Source organism: Hyperolius riggenbachi, chromosome 3 (genome assembly GCF_040937935.1).
Source record: "Hyperolius riggenbachi isolate aHypRig1 chromosome 3, aHypRig1.pri, whole genome shotgun sequence".
Classification (NCBI taxonomy): domain Eukaryota; kingdom Metazoa; phylum Chordata; class Amphibia; order Anura; family Hyperoliidae; genus Hyperolius; species Hyperolius riggenbachi.
In genome coordinates, this window is record NC_090648.1 from 129616416 (window position 1) to 129627996 (window position 11581).

Below are 11581 nucleotides of genomic sequence, written 5' to 3' on the forward strand. Positions count from 1 at the left end.
GGTGGTGGCAGTTATACCCTGGAATCGTGTGTAAGTTGTAATTACCGTACCCCACAGGCTCCCTTCTGGTTGGTCTGCGGCCAATTCCCAACGGTTCCTGCGCATTGACTGCGACCAGAGTTCGCACGATCCGTGTGCTGGCATCGTTTGGAAGGCCATTTGCGGTCTGACCACAAGGGCTTGTGTGACACACGCTATAAGTGCTTTTCTGAGCGATTTAACCGCGATCATGATTTTACCATGATTTTAATGTAAGTCATTGGGAGCCCTTTTTAAAAAGCTCTCAGAAAGTTCTGATGGCTAAAAAGTGCTCATAAAAGCGCTTATAGTGTGTCTGAGCCCCAAGTATTTGTATTCTGCGGGTAAGTTGGGCTCTTCCTGCTGCCACTAAACTCCCTGGCGGTGTTAAATACTATTCCCCCTCCGAGTCGTTGCAACTCTGAGGGAGGTGTAATTTGGGGTACGGCAATCACCGGAGCCCCGAATTTCCCTTACTCGCCCCGCGAAGCATATTATTGCTGCTATGGGTCTCCTAGTTTGGGTAACCGGTGCTGAGCGCCGTGCACCAAAACCACCTGCTTTGCCTTCTCTCTCCTCTCTCCAATCTTGTTATTAGAAACCATAATCTAAAGCTGGCCTTACATGCATCAATTGTTACAGGCAGATTATTTCACTATGATCGAATCATAATGGCTTTTCCACGTGTTAGTACTGAGTATCGATGTGCCCTATAGGGTTTCATACTATAGTGAAGTGGGTCGTGGGCAGGCAGTGATTCACTGCCACTGACCATCAATAAAAAGCAGGTGAGCAAAGCATGGATGTGGGGGGGGGGGGGGGGGTAGTGAAAACAGTGATGGAAGGAGAGGTATCGAAACTTTGGAAATTAGCATTAACGAGGCAGGGATCATGGTGCCAGCAGGAAGGTCAGTAAGGATGTGTCTGGTAATGGGGGAGGGGATATCCGAGGTGGAAGCGGGGCATATATGAGGGATTAGTAGAGATGGTGGCGAAGGGGAGGACATAAGTGGGGGGAGGAATGAGCTTTGGGGAATTAAGGAATTAAAGTGGCCATACATCTGTTGACTAGACAGCCGACCGACCATCCGTTTTGATATCAAATCAGATAAAAATTTTGGGTGGAAATTTGTTGATCGTATCAATCTGAGATGTTGGGAAATCTCGGGCCAATGTGGTTGTCAGGTGCGATAATCACGGCATGCAATAACCACGAATGATAGACACGACGTAAACCCCGGCTGTTGTCCCTCAAAATGTGTGTGCACCCGTTACCTGTATTTCCACATTGGTGCTCCACGTGACTACTGGCATATACGACGTGGGGTGCCTGTGTGACGTCATTTGGGCTGGGGCTGCTATGATAACGGGCCTCTGGTTTGTGTTTCCCCCCAGGCCAAAAGGTCCCAGTCCTCCCCTATTTGGCTCCATCCATCTTTCCATCAACTCTGACCAGCTTCCCTGTCCCTGCTGAAGAGATGCTATCCCCCCCCCCCCCCCCCGAGCATGATGCTGCCACCACCAGATTTGACAGTCGGGATGGTGTGTTCAGAGTGATGTGCAGTGTTAGTTTTCCACCACACATAGCGTTTTGCATTTTGGCCAAAAAGCTCCATGTTGGTCTCATCTGACCAGAGCACCTTCTTCCACATGTTTGCTGTGTCCCCCACATGGCTTGTGGCAAATTCCAAACGGGACTTCTTATGGTTTTCTGTTAACAATGGCTTTCTTCTTGCCACTCTTCCATAAAGGCCAACTTTGTGCAGTGCACAACTAATAGCTGTCCTATGGACAGATTCCCCCACCTGAGCTGTAGATCTCTGCAGCTCGTCCAGAGTCACCATGGGCCTCTTGACTGCATTTCTGATCAGCGCTCTCCTTGTTCGGCCTGTGAGTTTAGGTGGACGGCCTTGTCTTGGTAGGTTTACAGTTGTGTCATACTCCTTCCATTTCTGAATGATCGCTTGAACAGTGCTCCGTGAGATGTTCAAGGCTTTGGAAATCTTTTTGCAGCCTAAGCCTGCTTTACATTTCTCAATAACGTTATCCCTGACCTGTCTGGTGTGTTCTTTGGACTTCATGGTGTTGTTGCTCCCAATATTCTCTTAGACAACCTCTGAGGCCGTCACAGAGCAGCTGTATTTGTACTGACATTAGATTACACACAGGTGCACTCTATTTAGTCATTAGCACTCATCAGGCAATGTCTATCGGCAACTGACTGCACTCAGACCAAAGGGGGCTGAATAATTACGCACACCCCACTTTGCAGTTATTTATTTGTAAAAAATGTTTGGAAACATGTATGGTTTTCGTTCCACTTCTCACGTGTTCACCACTTTGCATTGGTCTATCACGTGGAATTCCAATAAAACTGATTCATGTTTGTGGCAATAATATGACAAATTGTGGAAAACTTCAAGGGGGCCGAATACTTTTGCAAACCACTGTATTTCTTGTTATCAGATAACTATTGATGATAGAGAGGACTTGTGTGGTTTGAATGATAGAACTACATGTTTCGCAGGGCTGTGGAGTCGGTACAAAAATCTTCCAACTCCGACGTTTATGAAACCACGACTCCGACTCCAACTCCGACTCTGGGTGCCCAAAATTGCCCCGACTCTGACTCCTCGACATATACCTGGCTAACCTATACTGCACATATACCTGGCTAACCTATACAGCACATATACCTGGCTAACCTATACAGCACATATACCTGGCTAACCTATACAGCACATATACCTGGCTAACCTATACTGCACATATACCTGGCTAACCTATACTGCACATATACCTGGCTAACCTATACTGCACATATACCTGGCTAACCTATACTGCACATATACCTGACTAACCTATACTGCACATATACCTGGCTAACCTATACTGCACATATACCTGGCTAACCTATACTGCACATATACCTGGCTAACCTATACTGCACATATACCTGGCTAACCTACGATGGGGGAGGCGTGCTTAGCATTTGAGACATTGGTAGATCTCTTGGCCTCGGCAAATTTTAAAGTAGCTCGCGAGCCGAAAAAGTGTGGGCACCCCTGCTCTATACTATCCAGAGCCATTGCTCTACTTAGATGAGTTGAATACAGCCCAATGTCCTGAAAAGTAAATAGAAGGCTAAACAATTCTATCTGGATGAGGAAAAACTAAACACTAATTTAGTGCTGGGCAGTTCAAAGGGTCGTTACTTCTGTTTGCTTTGCAGCTGAATGAAGCAGATTTTACATCGGACTGTCATGGCTGCTGTTAGAATCCTGTCTTAAAATCGCAGCAGTTAAACTGAAAATAAAAATATGAGACCCTGTTCCATGTTACTAATGTTCTATTTACCATTAGGACTACGCATACAATAAAAATATCGTAATTTTGTATGCAGTTAAAGTTTGCTTTAAAACCACTTCACTACTGAGGAACCCCTTAGGACCAGAGCAATTTTTTTTTACTGTTTGGCCACTAGATGTCCTCTCACTTTATCTTCCTGTGCGTACTGTGTGTCTGTGTTTACTTTCGTTTATCAATGACCATGGCATCTCATTGATGCCAGTGAACACTTATCACAGGCACTTAGATTGGCGAGTGGGAACTGTGTTCATTCAGTGATATGTGTACTAACAGGCAGCAACGAGAAGGCGATTGTGGTGGCAGTCGTATATCTACGCCCCTGTGCAGGAACTGGAGTCTGTTGGGGCGTAGATATATCGCTGGGAATGGCGTAAGTTGTTAGTCAGTAGGTAAGTGACTGCAGTGGCTGCTAACCTAGTGGCCACGTCATTTTTGTTTTAAATATTTGCTGAGCTTTACTTAGTAATGATCCTGAAATAGAGATGTAACAGGTATCGACCACAACCAAACAAGGGCTTTCTACGAACACTAGAAACCTAAAAAATATTTGTATGCTATTTAGATACTATAAAACAAACATAAAAATTCACATCTCTGACATAAACAAAAGCATAAGCAACACAAACAAAGCAAATAGAACAAGCTAAATAATAGAACTACACATCTGTTGTCAGAAGTGGAAAAGCCACACTGAGGGAGACTTGCATTCTATGACCGGAATGGCAGGTTTTCTTCCTGGATAGTCAGGTTAACCAGTGATTAGGAATTGTGGCTGAGGAATGCATGTGAAATTGTAAGCACTATATAAAAGCCAGGCTAATCACTGTTCAGATGTTTCACAGTTAAAAAAAGAGAACTTTATGACAAACTAGTCAGGTGATGCTCAGATTCCCACACTACACACTACAATGAAAGCCTCCGTAGAAGCATGGCAGCGCAAAATGGCTGTCAGGCTTTTAGTGCCCAGCACCCACCAGCACTCACCACCTGTGTACCGGGATGTTCAATCTTGAATGGGTACTAATGATGTCACTTTTAGATGTTTGAATGCACGCTTGAATAAACCAGCATTCAGCAGTGCAGGCTTTCTTCTCCTCTCTTTGCACACTACAATAACCACCCAAAGGCTAATAAGAGGATCAGGGTGTCTGATTGATTGCAAAAAGGCCAGGGCTGGCAATTCCATAGAGGCAAAGGGGGTGATTGCCATGTAATTTGTTTGTGTTTGATCCTCAATCAGCCTGCACGTAATCATCTTTACTGCTGACAGCCAAGAAACAACTAGACAGCACCAACTGTCATTATTTATAACCACACCCACTAATTAGGTTATAGCACACCCACTACCTAAAAGGTTAGTTTTCGTTATAGCTTTACATATGCACAGAGGAAAATGCTGGTTGCTTGGAAATATATCAATTTCATTGGTGGGAATAAAGTGTAGAGTCAGATAAACAAATTTTTAGTAGAAAATGTCATACTTTAACACAGATCTGTACAACATCAGTCCTGAAAGAGGGATAAATGAGGGAGAACGAGGGACAAAGGGATTGAGTTCCCAAAGAGGGACTATGGGGAGCTATGAATCTATATACGCTCACAGTGTCCTAGCTAAGGAGCTGTGGGCCCCGAATCCGATGCAAGTTTTACATGGGGCCCCCCAAGCACTCTATACATAACAATTGATACGGCGCACCAAAATCTGCCAAGGCAACTACAGTGTCAGAGGTGCAAGAAGGGGATGGGGAACAGTTTGTTAAGGATTACCAATATTCAAAATATCTAGAGAAGTGATTATTATGAGCACAGGAAAATAGAGAGCTAATACTGCAGGTAAGAGAGGGCCCTTCGGGGCCCCTCTGGCCCAAGGGCCACGATGCTGTCGCAATCTCTGAAACCCCTATTGCTACACACCTGTACGCTCATAAGAGTAGGGCTCTCTCCTATGGTAGCATGGTATTGCTGTATATGTTGACTGACACATTTCTACATACCAGGGGCTCGATTCACAAAGCGGTGATAACTCAGTTATCACGCCTAAAAGACTTTAGGCGTGATAACCTTTGCACCAGCAAAGTTATCACCGCTTTGTGCTCTAACTCGCGCGAAGTTTCCGCGCGTACGCGCGCGCGCAAAGTCCCATAGGGCTTAATGGGCACTTCGCGCGAAGCACGGTGCGCTGCGCGCGTAGCGCATCGCGCTACGCGCGCAGAACTTTGCGCGCGGGAGTTCGCGCAAATTCCTTCAGATCACGCCTAAACTAAGTTTAGGCGTGTTTAAGGGCTTTTCACAGGCGTGCAAAGTGTTTGCACCGCTTTGTGAATCAGGCCCCAGAAGTGATATAAATATATACATACCAGATGTGATATAAATATTTGTTTTGATGCATTTTTTGCTTGATTATCCGTACGAATTATGTTGGTTCTTAAGAAATTAGAGGTCCTTGTTGCCCTTCTAGCTGTGTTGTTTAACTGTGGTCTTCATCAGAGCAGCAAGGGAAAACTCTTTCAACTCATAATGGAGTAGAGAGATCTTGTGACAAATGAATTGAAAATGACTCATGCTCTTGAAAACCGTCTGTCACATGTTGCAGTCCTAATCATTCCATACAGAAGCAGTTGTCTTCATGGCCCATATCACACAGGCAACATCTATCAGAGATTTGTAGCGGCCTCAAATCTCTGGTTTGCACCCAGATACAGAGCGGATATTCAGCTACAGGCTCCTCTCAGGTAATAACCTCTAGCCAACCAAATAGTCAATTACAGGAATAGCTTCCAAGGGTACAATGGTTAATTTGCATATATTCAGCAGTGGTGCCTGGGAGACATCTCAAACTCACTCCAACCTGAATTATCACAAATTCTTTCTGTTTTAAGAAAGCAAACTTTTGTTTTTCTTAACATCTTAGTAAGGGGGCTTTTAGGACCATTGTGGTCCCTTACACACTCCAATGAGTTCTGGGTCACCATGAGCTTGCTGGTTAGTCTGTCCCTCTCAGTGTTACAAGCTCTACTGCATAGAGCCAAATTAATCCATGCCATGCACTGATGAGGATCAAACAATCCGAAACAGTCTGTATGCATGTTGGATTATTATGGCTCTGTACAAATTAACAAGCTGACACATCATTGCATTCCAGTGGTTCTGGAGGTGTGTTTAGCTTCTAAGGGTAGAATGATTAATTTGCATATATTCAGCAGTGATGCCTTGGGAGACATCTCAAACTCACTCCAACCTGAATTATCGCAAATTCTTTCTGTTTTAAGAAAGCAAACTTTTGTTTTTCATAGGAATAGCCATAAGTGTAAAACAGGGGTGTCAAAGTCAATTACACACGTGGCCAAAATCCAAAACCTAGTCTAAGTCACAGGCCACATTATTTATTGAGATTTAACATTTACTGAACAGTCTCAAACTAAGTGACATAACTATAGTGACAGGGGAGGGCCTGGAGGATATGAGGGGCCGCTCCTCCCTCTTCTGCAGAGTAGTGCAGTGGAGCGATGCATCGGGTGAGCCACATTGCTCTATCCTGCATGGCTCTTGCTTGCAGTGCATGTCACATGATCAGGAGCTGGAGGTATGCAAGCATAGAGCGGCTGCCAGGAAGAGCAGAAGAGACCCCAACACAGTGCTGGTGCAGGTAAAATGTTACTGTTCTTCAATGTGAGAAGAGGGTGCCGAGGTGTCTAGGCGTGCTTGTTGTACCAGCCACGTTAGCGTGCAGCACAGAAATTAAAATCTACGCCCTGGCAGGGATAACAGGTCTCAAACACGTCAAAGATTTTAATTAGCCCAGGCCAGAAGCACTTTTTACAAGTGAAGACGTACAATAAATAGGCTAAACAAATCCAGATATCCTTTAAAAAGTAAAACATTATTGTAAGATCCATGATGCATTTGCTCTGACCCTTTCTCTCCATCACCACAAATAGTCACGATGCTGTAGCTGCATTCTGCTGGTCTGACTGCTTCCCTATGTTTCTCTTGGTAAACCCCCTACTGCTACAAATGGCTATGTGTCTACTGGTATCTGTCATTTGTATACCAGGCCTGATCTTTCATCTGGCTATACACAAGACTGCACAGAGAAATGATCAGGCCTGAAACTTGGATAACCGATTCTGTATTTGTGAAGAATTCTGTTACTTGCAACTATTGACAGGATCAGGCTATCGGAGGTCAAGTCAGGTCATTTTGGTTCCGGATTTAGGATTTCCTGATTGGCTCCTGATTTTGGTGCCGCCACAGGCCGTAGTGTTAATTACAATTATAACATTGCAACCTTAATTGCGAGAAAATCACCATAATTTGAGTGCTGGCAATAGCCAGACTCCAAATTATGCATCCAAAGGTAAAATTAGGTAATTAGTGGGGGAGTATGTCTGAGATATTCTCCAAGATTACCGAGAGCAGGGAGAGAAGTCAGCTTCTTCCTGATCACCAGGATCACCTGAGCTATTGTATTGTGCCAAAAACAATTACGGGCATGACCCCTCATGCTTGGCGAAATCAAAATTCTGATTCTGATCACCACGTGGCTGGAACATACAGTATTTACTCATTGGAGGTGGCAGACCAGTAAAGTGCAGCCATTTCATTGTGAACATTTACAGGCTGTTCACAGATAAGCAACGGACAACAGATCAAATCAGTTGCTGAGCACCCCTACACATCACATAGCTCTTCTTACTAAAGCGGGGCCGCGCAGTAGCTGCGTGAGCCCGTCCCCGCAGTACCACAAAGCCTACGGCTCCGGCTTACTGCACATGCGCGGGTGGGCTGGGTCCAGGGCTGTGGAGTTGGAGTCGAGGAGTCAGAGCAATTTTGGGTACCTGGAGTCTGAGTAGGAGTCAGAGGTTTCATAAACTGAGGCGTCGGAGTTGGATGATTTTTGTACCGACTCCACAGCCCTGGCTAGGTCGGCTATTGCACGGCCACGCTGGAGGAAAGAGAGCTGCGTGGCCTTGATAGGATTAGCAACAATGCCTTATCGCTAATCTTCTGAGGGGTCTTGCTCAGCGAAGGGGAACACAGCAGGGAGGAAAGCCTCAATAGGATCCTGAGGCTTCCCTCTCTTTAGGTAAGTATCTAATTTTGTACACGAGCTTCGGCTTGGGTACTCTTTAATTACATATTTACTAATATATTTTCTAGTTCCGGTAATTTTTACTAACAAAACTACTCCTAAACTTCTGCAAGTATCTTACATCCTAGGTTCTCAACAAATGGTACACATACCCAAGGGGGTTCTGATGGGTCCAGGGGGTACTTGTTTTCGAGGTATCTAATTCTGGTGCAGCGTTGTGCCAATCATTTTGGCGCCAGCGCTGTGTGTCTGATTTGGCGCCTCACAAATTTAGCTTAAAGGAATCATCAGGCTTTGTAAGTGTCCCCCCCCCCCTTCCCAAATCTACTTACCCATGGCTTCCTCCAGCTCCTTCCCAGCGACAGGTCTCCCAACGCAGCTCCGCTCGCAGCCCGGTGTCCCCGCTGGTACGGAGGCCGACCACTGAGGCCTTGTACTGCACCTGCGGTCAGCGTTGTCTGCAGTGTACTGCATAGGCATTCGCGCAGCTGCAGTACGAGGCCGACCCTGAGGTCGGCCTCAGTACCAGCAGGGACACCAGCCGGAGCTGTGTCGTGGGAAATGTTACCAGGAAGGAGCTGGAGGAAGCCACGGGTAAGTAGATCGGGAGAGGAGGGGGGGCTTACAAAGCCTGATAAATCCTTTAAAAAGGGTAATTTGGCTGATGGCAATAGCCGGTGCCCGAATTACTTGTTCTCCCAAGTTGCCACAGCTCGGAGGGGGACTAGTAATCAGCGTGGGCTGGGAATTTGTGCAGGAGCAGGGTGTGCTCCTCAATATAACGATATAATAAATCCTATATAACAAGCAAGACAAAATTAGTATTTTAGCTAATTAAATGACATTTAAAGGGAGAGGGATAAAGGAGGCTATTATATTTATTTCCAGTTGCCTGGTGTCTTGCTGATCTTTCTTGCTTCAGTAGTGTCTGAATTACACACCGGAAACAAACATGCAGATATTCTAGTCAGACTTCAGTCAGAAACATCTTATCTGCATGCTTGTTTAGGGTTTATGGCTAAAATTAGAGGCAAAGGATCAGCAGGACAGCCAGGAAATTTGCATTGTTGAAAAATAAATACACATGGCAGCTTCTATATCACTCTCAATTCATGTTCTACTCTTTAGCTAAAGTTATAATGACTTGCCGGGTCTGTTTCTTGTAATGCAATCCCGGAACGTTAAGGGAATAACCCCACCCACTTTCAGGCGAGTGCCATGGCAGTCTCATTATACGAGATAGAGAGTGCCATGGAAGTGCCACAGCACATTTCTGAAAGGGGCAGGAGTTAAGTGCCGGAAGTCGGCGCACAAGGGGTTCGGCCATTGCATTACAGGAAATATATCCGGCAATCATTATAATTTTAGCTAGAGAGAAGAATGGTAGAAAGCCTGAGCTGTTCACTAGCGCTAATTTATCGGGTAGGATTTCCAGCATCTCAGGGGCCCCTGATGAGTCATGTCACATGACGAAACTGGTAGGGCGGAGCCAGGGAGACACACGCTGAGCCTGTGAAAGGAAAGGCGAGGCGAAGGAAATCCTACCTGACAAAGAGATGGTGATATACAATGCTGTGTTTATTTTTTTTTTAAATGTATGGGCAATACTGATTTTAATCTAAGTATTACCGTAAATAGCGGCTTTAAACATACCAATTCTTATTCTGAGTCTATCAGCAGATATGTCTATCTGAAAAGCCCAATTATTTAGTGAGCAGGGGCACGCTGGGGGGGGGGGGGGGGGGGTCACCTGAACCCGCAGGTGGTGGGCCCCTCTGTGTGGATCCTCCCTGGTTGTCAGTATTGGTGCATGCCTGTCACTAAAGGGTGATAGTCATTAACAAGTTATACTATATATGGCTTTTGTGTCTTTTCCTAAGGTGTTTCCTCACAATACAGGCCTGGATAAAGGTTGAATGTACAAGTGAGGAGTGAGCGCAACTGTTATACAAACTTTTGTAAAGAACATACAGATTAGTAATCTAAGGACAGTGCGATCCACTGGAAGTAAAGATGAGGGCATGTATAGATCATAGAGTTTTGGTAGGAGTTTTGGTAGGCATGTATAGATCATAGAGTTTTTGGTAGGATAGAGTTTTGGTGGGAATTCGGTTATTATACAGTATAAATGTGTCAAGGGATCCTTAAGATAATCTTTACCATGCCAGGGAGTACTTGGTGAGACTTTCAAAAGAGGTACATACCAATAAAAATGTTGAGAAGCACAGCCTTACATCATGCAGTTCCCCAACCCACTCATCCCAGAGCATGCCAGCCCCCTCCAATGTAACAAGGAAGTAAATCATGTTGCACTGAAATACTACAATTATTATCAGTTCATACAGTATATAGAGCACTTCCCCCACATCAGCCTGGTAGAGCATGCTCTGATACAAAGCACAACAGAAGTTTTTGTTTATACAGTAGTAGTACATGATAAAACAGAAATGACCAGTTATATCCTGCTCAGAGGAACATTGTGTGTACCAGCCCTGTGAAGAAAGTTTCTCAGTCTCTGCGCTGTAGAGCTATAGCCCCTACTCTGCCCTATCTGCAGTGCAACAAGTTATAGTTAGGTCTAGATGGAAGCTTCCCTTGGGATGTGCCTGGCCTGCTTACCTGCAGAAGTCTATCCCTGAGAGCAGTGGCTGTCCTGAGCAGGAAAGGTCGGTTAATAAGTGAAAGCTGGCTGGCTGGGACTGGGAGTTGCCGGGGAGGGAGATCTCAGCCACTCCTCCTTACAGTTCCTCAATTACTGGCAGACAGCTCTTTATCATGCACAGCACAGCAGGGAGCTCAGCACACAGGGGCGTAGCAATAGGGGGTGCAGAGGTAGCCACCGCATCGGGGCCCTTGGGCCAGAGGGGCCCCAAAGGGCCCTCCCTCAACTACAGTATTAGCTCTTTCTTGGTCCTGTGCTAATAATAATCACTTCTATAGATGCTTTGAATAGTGATAATCATTAACAAACTGTTCCCCATTCCCTTCTTGCACCTCTGACACTGTGGTTGTCCTTGGCAGGTTTTGGTGCGCCGTATGAATTGTTATGTATAGAGTGCTTGGGGGGCCTAATTGTAAAACTTGCATCGGAGCCCACAGCTC

At 45.4% G+C, this 11581-nt stretch overlaps 1 protein-coding gene across 1 annotated transcript in view; it reads right to left on the reverse strand.

The window, feature by feature from the left end:
- The window catches only part of ANXA4 (annexin A4), a 103479-nt gene extending 92283 nt beyond the window's left edge, over positions 1-11196 (reverse strand). Inside the window, exon 1 of the mRNA XM_068274934.1 lies at positions 11099-11196. The gene's annotated coding sequence lies outside the window, so the exon portion shown is untranslated. The remainder of the gene's footprint in view (positions 1-11098) is intronic.
- Between the last annotated feature and the right edge of the window lie 385 nt (positions 11197-11581).